The 19,225-nt window shown below is 45.1% G+C and overlaps 1 protein-coding gene across 2 annotated transcripts in view; it reads right to left on the bottom strand.

The window, feature by feature from the left end:
* The window catches only part of LOC141165486 (fibroblast growth factor 11-like), a 258,237-nt gene that overhangs the window by 163,389 nt on the left and 75,623 nt on the right, over positions 1-19,225 (bottom strand). The gene's annotated exons all lie outside the window — the stretch shown is intronic.

A 19,225-nucleotide genomic window follows, 5' to 3' on the forward strand; every position in this document is an offset into this window, starting at 1 on the left:
AGTACAGGAATAGTAGATACAGGACAGGATGGAGGTGTAGTGTAGAGCTGTGTGTACAGGAATAGTAGATACAGGACAGGATGGAGGTGTAGTGTAGAGCTGTGTGTACAGTACAGGAATAGTAGATACAGGACAGGATGGAGGTGTAGTGTAGAGCTGTGTACAGTACAGGAATAGTAGATACAGGACAGGGTGGAGGTGTAGTGTAGAGCTGTGTGTACAGTACAGAAATAGTAGATACAGGACAGGATGGAGGTGTAGTGTAGAGCTGTGTGTACAGTACAGGAATAGTAGATACAGGACAGGATGGAGGTGTAGTGTAGAGCTGTGTGTACAGTACAGGAATAGTAGATACAGGACAGGATGGAGGTGCAGTATAGAGCTGTGTACAGTACAGGAGTAGTAGATACAGGACAGGATGGAGGTGTAGTGTAGAGCTGTGTACAGTACAGGAATAGAAGATACAGGACAGGGTAGAGGTGTAGTGTAGAGCTGTGTGTACAGTACAGAAATAGTAGATACAGGACAGGATGGAGGTGTAGTGTAGAGCTGTGTACAGTACAGGAATAGTAGATACAGGACAGGATGGAGGTGTAGTGTAGAGCTGTCTGTACAGTACAGGAATAGTAGATACAGGACAGGATGGAGGTGTAGTGTAGAGCTGTGTGTACAGTACAGGGATAGTAGATACAGGACAGGATGGAGGTGTAGTGTAGAGCTGTGTGTACAGTACAGGAAGAGTAGATACAGGACATTATGGAGGTGTAGTGTAGAGCTGTGTGTACAGTACAGGAATAGTAGATACAGGACAGGATGGAGGTGTAGTGTAGAGCTGTGTGTACAGTACAGGAATAGTAGATGCAGGACAGGATGGAGGTGTAGTGTAGAGCTGTGTGTACAGTACAGGAATAGTAGATACAGGACAGGATGGAGGTGAAGTGTAGAGCTGTGTACAGTACAGGAATAGTAGATACAGGACAGGATGGAGGTGTAGTGTAGAGCTGTGTGTACAGTACAGGAATAGTAGATACAGGACAGGATGGAGGTGTAGTGTAGTGCTGTGTGTACAGTACAGGAATAGTAGATACAGGACAGGATTGAGGTGTAGTGTAGAGCTGTGTACAGTACAGGAATAGTAGATACAGGACAGGATGGAGGTGTAGTGTAGAGCTGTGTACAGTACAGGAAGAGTAGATACAGGACAGGATGGAGGTGTAGTGTAGAGCTGTGTGTACAGTACAGGAATAGTAGATACAGGACAGGATGGAGGTGTAGTGTAGAGCTGTGTACAGTACAGGAATAGTAGATACAGGACAGGGTGGAGGTGTAGTGTAGAGCTGTGTGTACAGTACAGGAATAGTAGATACAGGACAGTATGGAGGTGTAGTGTAGAGCTGTGTGTACAGTACAGGAATAGTCGATGCAGGACAGGATGGAGGTGTAGTGTAGAGCTGTGTGTACAGTACAGGAATAGTAGATACAGGACAGGATGGAGGTGAAGTGTAGAGCTGTGTACAGTACAGGAATAGTAGATACAGGACAGGATGGAGGTGTAGTGTAGAGCTGTGTGTACAGTACAGGAATAGTAGATACAGGACAGGATGGAGGTGTAGTGTAGTGCTGTGTGTACAGTACAGGAATAGTAGATACAGGACAGGATGGAGGTGTAGTGTAGAGCTGTGTACAGTACAGGAAGAGTAGATACAGGACAGGATGGAGGTGTAGTGTAGAGCTGTGTGTACAGTACAGGAATAGTAGATACAGGACAGGATGGAGGTGTAGTGCAGAGCTGTGTACAGTACTGGAATAGTATATACAGGACAGGATGGAGGTGTAGTGTAGAGCTGTGTGTACAGTACAGGAATAGTAGATACAGGACAGGATGGAGGTGTAGTGTAGAGCTGTGTGTACAGTACAGGAATAGTAGATGCAGGACAGGATGGAGGTGTAGTGTAGAGCTGTGTGTACAGTACAGGAATAGTAGATACAGGACAGGATGGAGGTGAAGTGTAGAGCTGTGTACAGTACAGGAATAGTAGATACAGGACAGGATGGAGGTGTAGTGTAGAGCTGTGTGTACAGTACAGGAATAGTAGATACAGGACAGGATGGAGGTGTAGTGTAGTGCTGTGTGTACAGTACAGGAATAGTAGATACAGGACAGGATTGAGGTGTAGTGTAGAGCTGTGTACAGTACAGGAATAGTAGATACAGGACAGGATGGAGGTGTAGTGTAGAGCTGTGTACAGTACAGGAAGAGTAGATACAGAACAGGATGGAGGTGTAGTGTAGAGCTGTGTGTACAGTACAGGAATAGTAGATACAGGACAGGATGGAGGTGTAGTGTAGAGCTGTGTACAGTACAGGAATAGTAGATACAGGACAGGGTGGAGGTGTAGTGTTGAGCTGTGTGTACAGTACAGGAATAGTAGATACTGGACAGGATGGAGGTGTAGTGTAGAGCTGTGTGTACAGTATAGGAATAGTAGATACAGGACAGGATGGAGGTGTAGTGTAGAGCTGTGTGTACAGTACAGGAATAGTAGATACAGGACAGGATGGAGGTGTAGTGTAGAGCTGTGTGTACAGTACAGGAATAGTAGATACAGGACAGGATGGAGGTGTAGTGTAGAGCTGTGTGTACAGTACAGGAATAGTAGATACAGGACAGGATGGAGGTGCAGTATAGAGCTGTGTACAGTACAGGAATAGTAGATACAGGACAGGATGGAGGTGTAGTGTAGAGCTGTGTACAGTACAGGAATAGAAGATACAGGACAGGGTAGAGGTGTAGTGTAGAGCTGTGTGTACAGTACAGAAATAGTAGATACAGGACAGGATGGAGGTGTAGTGTAGAGCTGTGTGTACAGTACAGGAATAGTAGATACAGGACAGGATGGAGGTGTAGTGTAGAGCTGTGTACAGTACAGGAATAGTAGATACAGGACAGAATGGAGGTGTAGTGTAGAGCTGTGTGTACAGTGCAGGAATGGTAGATACAGGTCAGGATGGAGATGTAGTGTAGAGCTGTGTACAGTACAGGAATAGTAGATACAGGACAGGATGGAGGTGTAGTGTAGAGCTGTGTGTACAGTGCAGGAATGGTAGATACAGGTCAGGATGGAGATGTAGTGTAGAGCTGTGTACAGTACAGGAATAGTAGATACAGGACAGGATGGAGGTGTAGTGTAGAGCTGTTTGTACAGTACAGGAATAGTAGATACAGGACAAGATGGAGGTGTACTGTAGAGCTGTGTACAGTACAGGAATAGTAGATACAGGACAGGATGGAGGTGTAGTGTAGAGCTGTGTGTACAGTACAGGAATAGTAGATACAGGACAGGATGGAGATGTAGTGTAGAGCTGTTTGTACAGTACAGGAATAGTAGATACAGGACAAGATGGAGGTGTACTGTAGAGCTGTGTACAGTACAGGAATAGTAGATACAGGACAGGATGGAGGTGTAGTGTAGAGCTGTGTGTACAGTACAGGAATAGTAGATACAGGACAGGATGGAGATGTAGTGTAGAGCTGTTTGTACAGTACAGGAATAGTAGATACAGGACAAGATGGAGGTGTACTGTAGAGCTGTATGTACAGTACAGGAATAGTAGATACAGGACAGGATGGAGGTGTAGTGTAGAGCTGTTTGTACAGTACAGTAATAGTAGATACAGGACAGGATGGAGATGTAGTGTAGAGCTGTGTGTACAGTACAGGAATAGTAGATACAGGACAAGATGGAGATGTAGTGTAGAGCTGTTTGTACAGTACAGTAATAGTAGATACAGGACAAGATGGAGGTGTAGTGTAGAGCTGTGTGTACAGTACAGGAATAGTAGATACAGGACAGGATGGAGATGTAGTGTAGAGCTGTTTGTACAGTACAGGAATAGTAGATACAGGACAGGATGGAGATGTAGTGTAGAGCTGTGTGTACAGTACAGGAATAGTAGATACAGGACAGGATGGAGATGTAGTGTAGAGCTGTTTGTACAGTACAGTAATAGTAGATACAGGACAAGATGGAGGTGTAGTGTAGAGCTGTATGTACAGTACAGGAATAGTAGATACAGGACAGGATGGAGGTGTAGTGTAGAGCTGTATGTACAGTACAGGAATAGTAGATACAGGACAGGATGGAGGTGTAGTGTAGAGCTGTTTGTACAGTACAGTAATAGTAGATACAGGACAGGATGGAGATGTGGTGTAGAGCTGTTTGTACAGTACAGTAATAGTAGATACAGGACAAGATGGAGGTGTAGTGTAGAGCTGTATGTACAGTACAGGAATAGTAGATACAGGACAGGATGGAGGTGTAGTGTAGAGCTGTGTGTACAGTACAGGAATAGTAGATACAGGACAGGATGGAGGTGTAGTGTAGTGCTGTGTGTACAGTACAGGAATATTAGATACAGGACAGGATTGAGGTGTAGTGTAGAGCTGTGTACAGTACAGGAATAGTAGATACAGGACAGGATGGAGGTGTAGTGTAGAGCTGTGTACAGTACAGGAAGAGTAGATACAGGACAGGATGGAGGTGTAGTGTAGAGCTGTGTGTACAGTACAGGAATAGTAGATACAGGACAGGATGGAGGTGTAGTGTAGAGCTGTGTACAGTACAGGAATAGTAGATACAGGACAGGGTGGAGGTGTAGTGTAGAGCTGTGTGTACAGTACAGGAATAGTAGATACAGGACAGTATGGAGGTGTAGTGTAGAGCTGTGTGTACAGTACAGGAATAGTCGATGCAGGACAGGATGGAGGTGTAGTGTAGAGCTGTGTGTACAGTACAGGAATAGTAGATACAGGACAGGATGGAGGTGAAGTGTAGAGCTGTGTACAGTACAGGAATAGTAGATACAGGACAGGATGGAGGTGTAGTGTAGAGCTGTGTGTACAGTACAGGAATAGTAGATACAGGACAGGATGGAGGTGTAGTGTAGTGCTGTGTGTACAGTACAGGAATAGTAGATACAGGACAGGATGGAGGTGTAGTGTAGAGCTGTGTACAGTACAGGAAGAGTAGATACAGGACAGGATGGAGGTGTAGTGTAGAGCTGTGTGTACAGTACAGGAATAGTAGATACAGGACAGGATGGAGGTGTAGTGCAGAGCTGTGTACAGTACTGGAATAGTATATACAGGACAGGATGGAGGTGTAGTGTAGAGCTGTGTGTACAGTACAGGAATAGTAGATACAGGACAGGATGGAGGTGTAGTGTAGAGCTGTGTGTACAGTACAGGAATAGTAGATGCAGGACAGGATGGAGGTGTAGTGTAGAGCTGTGTGTACAGTACAGGAATAGTAGATACAGGACAGGATGGAGGTGAAGTGTAGAGCTGTGTACAGTACAGGAATAGTAGATACAGGACAGGATGGAGGTGTAGTGTAGAGCTGTGTGTACAGTACAGGAATAGTAGATACAGGACAGGATGGAGGTGTAGTGTAGTGCTGTGTGTACAGTACAGGAATAGTAGATACAGGACAGGATTGAGGTGTAGTGTAGAGCTGTGTACAGTACAGGAATAGTAGATACAGGACAGGATGGAGGTGTAGTGTAGAGCTGTGTACAGTACAGGAAGAGTAGATACAGAACAGGATGGAGGTGTAGTGTAGAGCTGTGTGTACAGTACAGGAATAGTAGATACAGGACAGGATGGAGGTGTAGTGTAGAGCTGTGTACAGTACAGGAATAGTAGATACAGGACAGGGTGGAGGTGTAGTGTTGAGCTGTGTGTACAGTACAGGAATAGTAGATACTGGACAGGATGGAGGTGTAGTGTAGAGCTGTGTGTACAGTATAGGAATAGTAGATACAGGACAGGATGGAGGTGTAGTGTAGAGCTGTGTGTACAGTACAGGAATAGTAGATACAGGACAGGATGGAGGTGTAGTGTAGAGCTGTGTGTACAGTACAGGAATAGTAGATACAGGACAGGATGGAGGTGTAGTGTAGAGCTGTGTGTACAGTACAGGAATAGTAGATACAGGACAGGATGGAGGTGCAGTATAGAGCTGTGTACAGTACAGGAATAGTAGATACAGGACAGGATGGAGGTGTAGTGTAGAGCTGTGTACAGTACAGGAATAGAAGATACAGGACAGGGTAGAGGTGTAGTGTAGAGCTGTGTGTACAGTACAGAAATAGTAGATACAGGACAGGATGGAGGTGTAGTGTAGAGCTGTGTGTACAGTACAGGAATAGTAGATACAGGACAGGATGGAGGTGTAGTGTAGAGCTGTGTACAGTACAGGAATAGTAGATACAGGACAGAATGGAGGTGTAGTGTAGAGCTGTGTGTACAGTGCAGGAATGGTAGATACAGGTCAGGATGGAGATGTAGTGTAGAGCTGTGTACAGTACAGGAATAGTAGATACAGGACAGGATGGAGGTGTAGTGTAGAGCTGTGTGTACAGTGCAGGAATGGTAGATACAGGTCAGGATGGAGATGTAGTGTAGAGCTGTGTACAGTACAGGAATAGTAGATACAGGACAGGATGGAGGTGTAGTGTAGAGCTGTTTGTACAGTACAGGAATAGTAGATACAGGACAAGATGGAGGTGTACTGTAGAGCTGTGTACAGTACAGGAATAGTAGATACAGGACAGGATGGAGGTGTAGTGTAGAGCTGTGTGTACAGTACAGGAATAGTAGATACAGGACAGGATGGAGATGTAGTGTAGAGCTGTTTGTACAGTACAGGAATAGTAGATACAGGACAAGATGGAGGTGTACTGTAGAGCTGTGTACAGTACAGGAATAGTAGATACAGGACAGGATGGAGGTGTAGTGTAGAGCTGTGTGTACAGTACAGGAATAGTAGATACAGGACAGGATGGAGGTGTAGTGTAGAGCTGTTTGTACAGTACAGGAATAGTAGATACAGGACAAGATGGAGGTGTACTGTAGAGCTGTATGTACAGTACAGGAATAGTAGATACAGGACAGGATGGAGGTGTAGTGTAGAGCTGTTTGTACAGTACAGTAATAGTAGATACAGGACAGGATGGAGATGTAGTGTAGAGCTGTGTGTACAGTACAGGAATAGTAGATACAGGACAAGATGGAGATGTAGTGTAGAGCTGTTTGTACAGTACAGTAATAGTAGATACAGGACAAGATGGAGGTGTAGTGTAGAGCTGTGTGTACAGTACAGGAATAGTAGATACAGGACAGGATGGAGATGTAGTGTAGAGCTGTTTGTACAGTACAGGAATAGTAGATACAGGACAGGATGGAGATGTAGTGTAGAGCTGTGTGTACAGTACAGGAATAGTAGATACAGGACAGGATGGAGATGTAGTGTAGAGCTGTTTGTACAGTACAGTAATAGTAGATACAGGACAAGATGGAGGTGTAGTGTAGAGCTGTATGTACAGTACAGGAATAGTAGATACAGGACAGGATGGAGGTGTAGTGTAGAGCTGTATGTACAGTACAGGAATAGTAGATACAGGACAGGATGGAGGTGTAGTGTAGAGCTGTTTGTACAGTACAGTAATAGTAGATACAGGACAGGATGGAGATGTAGTGTAGAGCTGTTTGTACAGTACAGTAATAGTAGATACAGGACAAGATGGAGGTGTAGTGTAGAGCTGTATGTACAGTACAGGAATAGTAGATACAGGACAGGATGGAGGTGTAGTGTAGAGCTGTGTGTACAGTACAGGAATAGTAGATACAGGACAGGATGGAGGTATAGTATAGAGCTGTGTGTACAGTACAAGAACAGTAGATACAGGTCAGGATGGAGGTGTAGTATAGAGCTGTGTGTACAGTACAGGAATAGTAGATACAGGACAGGATGGAGGTGTAGTGTAGAGCTGTGTACAGTATAGGAATAGTAGATACAGGACAGGGTGGAGGTGTATTGTAGAGCTGTGTACAAGAATAGTAGATACAGGACAGGATGGAGGTGTAGTGTAGAGCTGTGTGTACAGTACAGGAAGAGTAGATACAGGACATTATGGAGGTGTAGTGTAGAGCTGTGTGTACAGTACAGGAATAGTAGATACAGGACAGGATGGAGGTGAAGTGTAGAGCTGTGTACAGTACAGGAATAGTAGATACAGGACAGGATGGAGGTGTAGTGAAGAGCTGTGTGTACAGTACAGGAATAGTAGATACAGGACAGGATGGAGGTGTAGTGTAGTGCTGTGTGTACAGTACAGGAATAGTAGATACAGGACAGGATTGAGGTGTAGTGTAGAGCTGTGTACAGTACAGGAATAGTTGATACAGGACAGGATGGAGGTGTAGTGTAGAGCTGTGTACAGTACAGGAATAGTAGATACAGGACAGGATGGAGGTGTAGTGTAGAGCTGTGTGTACAGTACAGGAATAGTAGATACAGGACAGGATGGAGGTGTAGTGTAGAGCTGTGTACAGTAAAGGAATAGTAGATACAGGACAGGGTGGAGGTGTAGTGTAGAGCTGTGTGTACAGTACAGGAATAGAAGATACAGGACAGGATGCAGGTGTAGTGTAGAGCTGTGTGTACAGTACAGGAATAGTAGATACAGGACAGGATGGAGGTGTAGTGTAGAGCTGTGTGTACAGTACAGGAATAGTAGATACAGGACAGGATGGAGGTGTAGTGTAGAGCTGTGTGTACAGTACAGGAATAGTAGATACAGGACAGGATGGAGGTGTAGTGTAGAGCTGTGTACAGTACAGGAATAGAAGATACAGGACAGGGTAGAGGTGTAGTGTAGAGCTGTGTGTACAGTACAGAAACAGTAGATACAGGACAGGATGGATGTGTAGTGTAGAGCTGTGTGTACAGTACAGGAATAGTAGATACAGGACTGGATGGAGGTGTAGTGTAGAGCTGTGTGTACAGTACAGGAATAGTAGATGCAGGACAGGATGGAGGTGTAGTGTAGAGCTATGTGTACAGTACAGGAATAGTAGATACAGGACAGGGTGGAGGTGTAGTGTAGAGCTGTGTACAGTACAGGAATAGTAGATACAGGACAGGATGGAGGTGTAGTGTAGAGCTGTATATACAGTACAGGAATAGTAGATACAGGACAGGATGGAGGTGTAGTGTAGAGCTGTGTACAGTACAGGAATTGTAGATACAGGACAGGATGGAGGTGTAGTGTAGAGCTGTGTGTACAGTACAGGAATAGTAGATACAGGACAGGAGGAGGTGTAGTGCAGAGCTGTGTGTACAGTACAGGAATAGTAGATACAGGACAGGATGGAGGAGTAGTCTAGAGCTGTGTACAGTACAGGAATAGTAGATACAGGACAGGATGGAGGTGTACTGTAGAGCTGTGTACAGTACAGGAATAGTAGATACAGGACAGGATGGAGGTGTAGTGTAGAGCTGTGTATACAGTACAGGAATAGTAGATACAGGACAGGATGGAGGTGTAGTGTAGAGCTGTGTGTACAGTACAGGAATAGTAGATACAGGACAGGATGGAGGTGTAGTGTAGAGCTGTGTACAGTACAGGAATAGTAGATACAGGACAGGATGGAGGTGTAGTGTAGAGCTGTATGCAGGAATAGTAGATACAGGACAGGATGGAGGTGTAGCGTAGAGCTGTGTACAGGACTAGTAGATACAGGACAGGATGGAGGTGTAGTGTAGAGCTGTGTGTACAGTACAGGAATAGTAGATACAGGACAGGATGGAGGTGTAGTGTAGAGCTGTGTACAGGAATAGTAGATACAGGACAGGATGGAGGTGTAGTGTAGAGCTGTGTGTACAGCACAGGAATAGTAGATACAGGAGAGGATGGAGGTGTAGTGTAGAGCTGTGTACAGTACAGGAATAGTAGATACAGGACAGGATGGAGGTGTAGTGTAGAGCTGTGTGTACAGTACAGGAATAGAAGATACAGGACAGGATGGAGGTGTAGTGTAGAGCTGTGTGTACAGTACAGGAATAGTAGATACAGGACAGGATGGAGGTGTAGTGTAGAGCTGTGTGTATAGTACAGGAATAGTAGATACAGGACAGGATGGAGGTGTATTGTAGAGCTGTGTGTACAGTACAGGAATAGTAGATACAGGACAGGATGGAGGTGTAGTGTAGAGCTGTGTGTACAGTACAGGAATAGTAAATAAAGGACAGGATGGAGGTGTAGTGTAGAGCTGTGTGTACAGTACAGGAATAGTAGATACGGGACAGGATGGAGGTGTAGTGTAGAGCTGTGTGTACAGTACAGGAATAGTAGATACAGGACAGGATGGATGTGTAGTGTAGAGCTGTGTACAGGAATAGTAGATACAGGACAGGATGGAGGTGTAGTGTAGAGCTGTGTGTACAGGATTAGTAGATACAGGACAGGATGGAGGTGTAGTGTAGAGCTGTGTGTACAGTACAGGAATAGTAGATACAGGACAGGATGGAGGTGTAGTGTAGAGCTGAGTGTAGAGTACAAGAACAGTAGATACAGGTCAGGATGGAGGTGTAGTATAGAGCTGTGTGTACAGTACAGGAATAGTAGATACAGGACAGGATGGAGGTGTAGTGTAGAGCTGTGTACAGTACAGGAATAGTAGATACAGGACAGGATGGAGGTGTAGTGTAGAGCTGTGTGTACAGTACAGGAATAGTAGATACAGAACAGGATGGAGGTGTAGTGTAGAGCTGTGTGTACAGTACAGGAATAGTAGGTACAGGACAGGATAGAGGTGTAGTGTAGAGCTGTGTGTACAGTACAAGAACAGTAGATACAGGTCAGGATGGAGGTGTAGTATAGAGCTGTGTGTACAGTACAGGAATAGTAGATACAGGACAGGATGGAGGTGTAGTGTAGAGCTGTGTACAGTACAGGAATAGTAGATACAGGACAGGATGGAGGTGTAGTGTAGAGCTGTGTGTACAGTACAGGAGTAGTAGATACAGGACAGGAGGGAGGTGTAGTGTAGAGCTGTGTACAGTACAGGAATAGTAGATACAGGACATTATGGAGGTGTAGTGTAGAGCTGTGTACAGTACAGGAATAGTAGATACAGGACAGGATGGAGGTGTAGTGTAGAGCTGTGTGTATAGTACAGGAATAGTAGATACAGGACAGGATGGAGGTGTAGTGTAGAGCTTTGTACAGTACAGGAACAGTAGATACAGGACAGGATGGAGGTGTAGTGTAGAGCTGTGTGTACAGTACAGGAATAATAGATACAGGACAGGATGGAGGTGTAGTGAAGAGCTGTATGTACAGTACAGGAATAGTAGATACAGGACAAGATGGAGGTGTAGTGTAGAGCTGTGTACAGTACAGGAATAGTAGATACAGGACAGGGTGGAGGTGTAGTGTAGAGCTGTGTATACAGTACTGGAATAGTAGATACAGGACAGGATGGAGGTGTAGTGTAGAGCTGTGTGTACAGTACAGGAATAGTAGATACAGGACAGGATGGAGGTGTAGTGTAGAACTGTGTGTACAGTACAGGAATAGTAGATACAGGACAGGATGGAGGTGTAGCGTAGAGCTGTGTACAGTACAGGAATAGTAGATACAGGACAGGATGGAGGTGTAGTGTAGAACTGTGTGTACAGTACAGGAATAGTAGACACAGGACAGGATGGAGGTGTAGTGTAGAGCTGTGTACAGTACAGGAATAGTAGATACAGGACAGGATGGAGGTGTAGTGTAGAGCTGTGTACAGTACAGGAATAGTAGATACAGGACAGAATGGAGGTGCAGTGCAGAGCTGTGAGTACAGTACAGGAATAGTAGATACAGGACAGGATGGAGGTGTAGTGTAGAGCTGTTTGTACAGTACAGGAATGGTAGATACAGGTCAGGATGGAGATGTAGTGTAGAGCTGTTTGTACAGTACAGGAATAGTAGATACAGGACAAATTGGAGGTGTAGTGTAGAGCTGTGAGTACAGTACAGGAATAGTAGATACAGGACAGGATGGAGGTGTAGTGTAGAGCTGTGTACAGTACAGGAATAGTAGATACAGGACAGAATGGAGGTGTAGTGCAGAGCTGTGTGTACAGTACAGGAATAGTAGATACAGGACAGAATGGAGGTGTAGTGTAGAGCTGTGTGTACAATAAAGGAATAGTAGATACAGGACAGAATGGAGGTGTAGTGTAGAGCTGTGTGTACAATAAAGGAATAGTAGATACAGGACAGGGTGGAGGTGTAGTGTAGAGCTGTGTGTACAATAAAGGACTAGTAGATACAGGACAGGGTGGAGGTGTAGTGTAGAGCTGTGTACAGTACAGGAATAGTAGATACAGGACAGGATGGAGGTGCAGTGCAGAGCTGTGTGTACAGTGCAGGAATGGTAGATACAGGTCAGGATGGAGGTGTAGTGTAGAGCTGTGTACAGTACAGGAATAGTAGATACAGGACAGGATGGAGGTGTAGTGTAGAGCTGTGTACAGTACAGGAAGAGTAGATACAGGACAGGATGGAGGTGTAGTGTAGAGCTGTGTGTACAGTACAGGAATAGTAGATACAGGACAGGATGGAGGTGTAGTGTAGAGCTGTGTACAGTACAGGAATAGTAGATACAGGACAGGATGGAGGTGTAGTGCAGAGCTGTGTGTACAGTACAGGAATAGTAGATACAGGACAGAATGGAGGTGTAGTGTAGAGCTGTGTGTACAGTACAGGAATAGTAGATACAGGACAGGATGGAGATGTAGTGTAGAGCTGTTTGTACAGTACAGGAATAGTAGATACAGGACAGGATGGAGGTGTAGTGTAGAGCTGTGTATACAGTACTCGAATAGTAGATACAGGACAGGATGAAGGTGTAGTGTAGAGCTGTATGTACAGTACAGGAATAGTAGATACAGGACAGGATGGAGGTGTAGTGTAGAGCTGTGTGTACAGTACAGGAAGAGTAGATACAGGACATTATGGAGGTGTAGTGTAGAGATGTGTGTACAGTACAGGAATAGTAGATACAGGACAGGATGGAGGTGTAGTGTAGAGCTGTGTGTTCAGTACAGGAAGAGTAGATACAGCACATTATGGAGGTGTAGTGTAGAGCTGTGTACAGTACAGGAATAGTAGATACAGGACAGGGTGGAGGTGTAGTGTAGAGCTGTGTACAAGAATAGTAGATACAGGACAGGATGGAGGTGTAGTGTAGAGCTGTGTGTACAGTACAGGAATAGTAGATACAGGACAGGATGGAGGTGTAGTGTAGAGCTGTGTACAGTACTGGAATAGTATATACAGGACAGGATGGAGGTATAGTGTAGAGCTGTGTGTACAGTACAGGAATAGTAGATACAGAACAGGATGGAGGTGTAGTGTAGAGCTGTGTGTACAGTACAGGAATAGTAGATGCAGGACAGGATGGAGGTGTAGTGTAGAGCTGTAAGTACAGTACATGAATAGTAGATACAGGACAGGATGGAGGTGAAGTGTAGAGCTGTGTACAGTACAGGAATAGTAGATACAGGACAGGATGGAGGTGTAGTGTAGAGCTGTGTGTACAGTACAGGAATAGTAGATACAGGACAGGATGGAGGTGTAGTGTAGAGCTGTGTGTACAGTACAGGAATAGTAGATACAGGACAGGATGGAGGTGTAGTGTAGAGCTGTGTACAGTACAGGAATAGTAGATACAGGACAGGATGGAGGTGTAGTGTAGAGCTGTGTACAGTACAGGAATAGTAGATACAGGACAGGATGGAGGTGTAGTATAGAGCTGTGTACAGTACAGGAATAGTAGATACAGGACAGGATGGAGGTGTAGTGTAGAGCTGTGTGTACAGTACAGGAATAGTAGATACAGGACAGGATGGAGGTGTAGTGTAGAGCTGTGTACAGTACAGGAATAGTAGATACAGGACAGGAGAGAGGTGTAGTGTAGAGCTCTGTGTACAGTACAGGAATAGTAGATACAGGACAGGATGGAGGTGTAGTGTAGAGCTGTGTGTACAGTACAGGAATAGAAGATACAGGACAGGGTGGAGGTGTAGTGTAGAGCTGTGTGTACAGTACAGAAATAGTAGATACAGGACAGGATGGAGGTGTAGTGTAGAGCTGTGTGTACAGTACAGGAATAGTAGATGCAGGACAGGATGGAGGTGTAGTGTAGAGCTATGTGTACAGTACAGGAATAGTAGATACAGGACAGGGTGGAGGTGTAGTGTAGAGCTGTGTACAGTACAGGAATAGTAGATACAGGACAGGATGGAGGTGTAGTGTAGAGCTGTGTGTACAGTACAGGAATAGTAGATACAGGACAGGATGGAGGTGTACTGTAGAGCTGTGTGTACAGTACAGGAATAGTAGATACAGGACAGGATGGAGTTGTAGTGTAGAGCTGTGTGTACAGAACACGAATAGTAGATACAGGACAGGATGGAGGTGCAGTGTACAGCTGTGTACAGTACAGGAATAGTAGATACAGGACAGGGTGGAGGTGTAGTGTAGAGCTGTGTACAGTACAGGAATAGTAGATACAGGACAGGATGGAGGTGTAGTGTAGAGCTGTGTGTACAGTACAGGAATAGTAGATACGGGATAGGATGGAGGTGTAGTGTAGAGCGCTGTGTACAGTACAGGAATACTAGATACAGGACAGGATGGAGGTATAGTGTAGAGCTGTGTGTACAGTTCAGGAATAGTAGATACAGGACAGGATGGAGGTGTAGTGTAGAGCTGTGTGCAGTAGAGGAATAGTAGATACAGGACAGGATGGAGGTGTAGTGTAGAGCTGTGTACAGTACAGGAATAGTAGATACAGGACAGGATGGAGGTGTAGTGTAGATCTGTGTGTACAGTACAGGAATAGTAGATACAGGACAGGATGGAGGTGTAGTGTAGAGCTGTGTGTACAGTACAGGAATAGTAGATACAGGACAGGATGGAGGTGTAGTGTAGAGCTGTGTGTACAGTACAGGAATAGAAGATACAGGACAGGATGGAGGTGTAGTGTAGAGCTGTGTGTACAGTACAGGAATAGTAGATACAGGACAGGATGGAGGAGTAGTCTAGAGCTGTGTACAGTACAGGAATAGTAGATACAGGACAGAATGGAGGTGTAGCGTAGAGCTGTGTACAGGAATAGTAGATACAGGACAGGATGGAGGTGTAGTGTAGAGCTGTGTACAGGAATAGTAGATACAGGACAGGATGGAGGTGTAGTGTAGAGCTGTGTGTACAGTACAGGAATAGTAGATACAGGACAGGATGGAGGTGTAGTGTAGAGCTGTGTACTGTACAGGAATAGTAGATACAGGGCAGAATGGAGGTGTAGTGCAGAGCTGTGTGTACAGTACAGGAATAGTAGATACAGGACAGAATGGAGGTGTAGTGTAGAGCTGTGTGTACAATAAAGGAATAGTAGATACAGGACAGAATGGAGGTGTAGTGTAGAGCTGTGTGTACAATAAAGGAATAGTAGATACAGGACAGGGTGGAGGTGTAGTGTAGAGCTGTGTGTACAATAAAGGACTAGTAGATACAGGACAGGGTGGAGGTGTAGTGTAGAGCTGTGTACAGTACAGGAATAGTAGATACAGGACAGGATGGAGGTGCAGTGCAGAGCTGTGTGTACAGTGCAGGAATGGTAGATACAGGTCAGGATGGAGGTGTAGTGTAGAGCTGTGTGTACAGTACAGGAATAGTAGATACAGGACAGGATGGAGGTGTAGTGTAGAGCTGTGTACAGTACAGGAATAGTAGATACAGGACAGGATGGAGGTGTAGTGCAGAGCTGTGTGTACAGTACAGGAATAGTAGATACAGGACAGAATGGAGGTGTAGTGTAGAGCTGTGTGTACAGTACAGGAATAGTAGATACAGGACAGGATGGAGATGTAGTGTAGAGCTGTTTGTACAGTACAGGAATAGTAGATACAGGACAGGATGGAGGTGTAGTGTAGAGCTGTGTATACAGTACTCGAATAGTAGATACAGGACAGGATGAAGGTGTAGTGTAGAGCTGTATGTACAGTACAGGAATAGTAGATACAGGACAGGATGGAGGTGTAGTGTAGAGCTGTGTGTACAGTACAGGAAGAGTAGATACAGGACATTATGGAGGTGTAGTGTAGAGATGTGTGTACAGTACAGGAATAGTAGATACAGGACAGGATGGAGGTGTAGTGTAGAGCTGTGTGTTCAGTACAGGAAGAGTAGATACAGCACATTATGGAGGTGTAGTGTAGAGCTGTGTACAGTACAGGAATAGTAGATACAGGACAGGGTGGAGGTGTAGTGTAGAGCTGTGTACAAGAATAGTAGATACAGGACAGGATGGAGGTGTAGTGTAGAGCTGTGTGTACAGTACAGGAATAGTAGATACAGGACAGGATGGAGGTGTAGTGTAGAGCTGTGTACAGTACTGGAATAGTATATACAGGACAGGATGGAGGTATAGTGTAGAGCTGTGTGTACAGTACAGGAATAGTAGATACAGAACAGGATGGAGGTGTAGTGTAGAGCTGTGTGTACAGTACAGGAATAGTAGATGCAGGACAGGATGGAGGTGTAGTGTAGAGCTGTAAGTACAGTACATGAATAGTAGATACAGGACAGGATGGAGGTGAAGTGTAGAGCTGTGTACAGTACAGGAATAGTAGATACAGGACAGGATGGAGGTGTAGTGTAGAGCTGTGTGTACAGTACAGGAATAGTAGATACAGGACAGGATGGAGGTGTAGTGTAGAGCTGTGTGTACAGTACAGGAATAGTAGATACAGGACAGGATGGAGGTGTAGTGTAGAGCTGTGTACAGTACAGGAATAGTAGATACAGGACAGGATGGAGGTGTAGTGTAGAGCTGTGTACAGTACAGGAATAGTAGATACAGGACAGGATGGAGGTGTAGTATAGAGCTGTGTACAGTACAGGAATAGTAGATACAGGACAGGATGGAGGTGTAGTGTAGAGCTGTGTGTACAGTACAGGAATAGTAGATACAGGACAGGATGGAGGTGTAGTGTAGAGCTGTGTACAGTACAGGAATAGTAGATACAGGACAGGAGAGAGGTGTAGTGTAGAGCTCTGTGTACAGTACAGGAATAGTAGATACAGGACAGGATGGAGGTGTAGTGTAGAGCTGTGTGTACAGTACAGGAATAGAAGATACAGGACAGGGTGGAGGTGTAGTGTAGAGCTGTGTGTACAGTACAGAAATAGTAGATACAGGACAGGATGGAGGTGTAGTGTAGAGCTGTGTGTACAGTACAGGAATAGTAGATGCAGGACAGGATGGAGGTGTAGTGTAGAGCTATGTGTACAGTACAGGAATAGTAGATACAGGACAGGGTGGAGGTGTAGTGTAGAGCTGTGTACAGTACAGGAATAGTAGATACAGGACAGGATGGAGGTGTAGTGTAGAGCTGTGTGTACAGTACAGGAATAGTAGATACAGGACAGGATGGAGGTGTACTGTAGAGCTGTGTGTACAGTACAGGAATAGTAGATACAGGACAGGATGGAGTTGTAGTGTAGAGCTGTGTGTACAGAACACGAATAGTAGATACAGGACAGGATGGAGGTGCAGTGTACAGCTGTGTACAGTACAGGAATAGTAGATACAGGACAGGGTGGAGGTGTAGTGTAGAGCTGTGTACAGTACAGGAATAGTAGATACAGGACAGGATGGAGGTGTAGTGTAGAGCTGTGTGTACAGTACAGGAATAGTAGATACGGGATAGGATGGAGGTGTAGTGTAGAGCGCTGTGTACAGTACAGGAATAGTAGATACAGGACAGGATGGAGGTATAGTGTAGAGCTGTGTGTACAGTTCAGGAATAGTAGATACAGGACAGGATGGAGGTGTAGTGTAGAGCTGTGTGCAGTAGAGGAATAGTAGATACAGGACAGGATGGAGGTGTAGTGTAGAGCTGTGTACAGTACAGGAATAGTAGATACAGGACAGGATGGAGGTGTAGTGTAGATCTGTGTGTACAGTACAGGAATAGTAGATACAGGACAGGATGGAGGTGTAGTGTAGAGCTGTGTGTACAGTACAGGAATAGTAGATACAGGACAGGATGGAGGTGTAGTGTAGAGCTGTGTGTACAGTACAGGAATAGAAGATACAGGACAGGATGGAGGTGTAGTGTAGAGCTGTGTGTACAGTACAGGAATAGTAGATACAGGACAGGATGGAGGAGTAGTCTAGAGCTGTGTACAGTACAGGAATAGTAGATACAGGACAGAATGGAGGTGTAGCGTAGAGCTGTGTACAGGAATAGTAGATACAGGACAGGATGGAGGTGTAGTGTAGAGCTGTGTACAGGAATAGTAGATACAGGACAGGATGGAGGTGTAGTGTAGAGCTGTGTGTACAGTACAGGAATAGTAGATACAGGACAGGATGGAGGTGTAGTGTAGAGCTGTGTACTGTACAGGAATAGTAGATACAGGACAGGATGGAGGTGTAGTGTAGAGCTGTGTACAGCACAGGAATAGTAGATACAGGACAGGATGGAGGTGTAGCGTAGAGCTGTGTACAGGAATAGTAGATACAGGACAGGATGGAGGTGTAGTGTAGAGCTGTGTGTACAGTACAGGAATAGTAGATACAGGACAGGATGGAGGTGTAGCGTAGAGCTGTGTACAGGAATAGTAGATACAGGACAGGATGGAGGTGTAGTGTAGAGCTGTGTGTACAGTACAGGAATAGTAGATACAGGACAGGATGGAGGTGTAGTATAGAGCTGTGTACAGTACAGGAATAGTAGATACAGGACAGGATGGAGGTGTAGTGTAGAGCTGTGTGTACAGTACAGGAATAGTAGATACAGGACAGGATGGAGGTATAGTGTAGAGCTGTGTGTACAGTACAGGAATAGTAGATACAGGACAGGATGGAGGTGTAGTGTAGAGCTGTGTACAGTAGAGGTATAGTAGATACAGGACAGGATGGAGGTGTAGTGTAGAGCTGTGTACAGTACAGGAATAGTAGATACAGGACAGGATGGAGGTGTAGTGTAGAGCTGTATATACAGTACAGGAATAGTAGATACAGGACAGGATGGAGGTGTAGTGTAGAGCTGTGTACAGTACAGGAATAGTAGATACAGGACAGGATGGAGGTGTAGTGTAGAGCTGTGTGTACAGTACAGGAATAGTACATACAGGACAGGATGGAGGTGTAGTGTAGAGCTGTGTGTACAGTACAGGAATATTAGATACAGGACAGGATGGAGGTGTAGTGTAGAGCTGTGTGTACAGTAGAATAGAAGATACAGGACAGGATGGAGGTGTAGTGTAGAGCTGTGTGTACAGTACAGGAATAGTAGATACAGGACAGGATGGAGGA

Source organism: Phyllobates terribilis, unplaced genomic scaffold (genome assembly GCF_046119375.1).
Source record: "Phyllobates terribilis strain yellow unplaced genomic scaffold, ASM4611937v1 Scaffold_11__3_contigs__length_659146591, whole genome shotgun sequence".
NCBI classification, from domain to species: Eukaryota; Metazoa; Chordata; class Amphibia; order Anura; family Dendrobatidae; genus Phyllobates; species Phyllobates terribilis.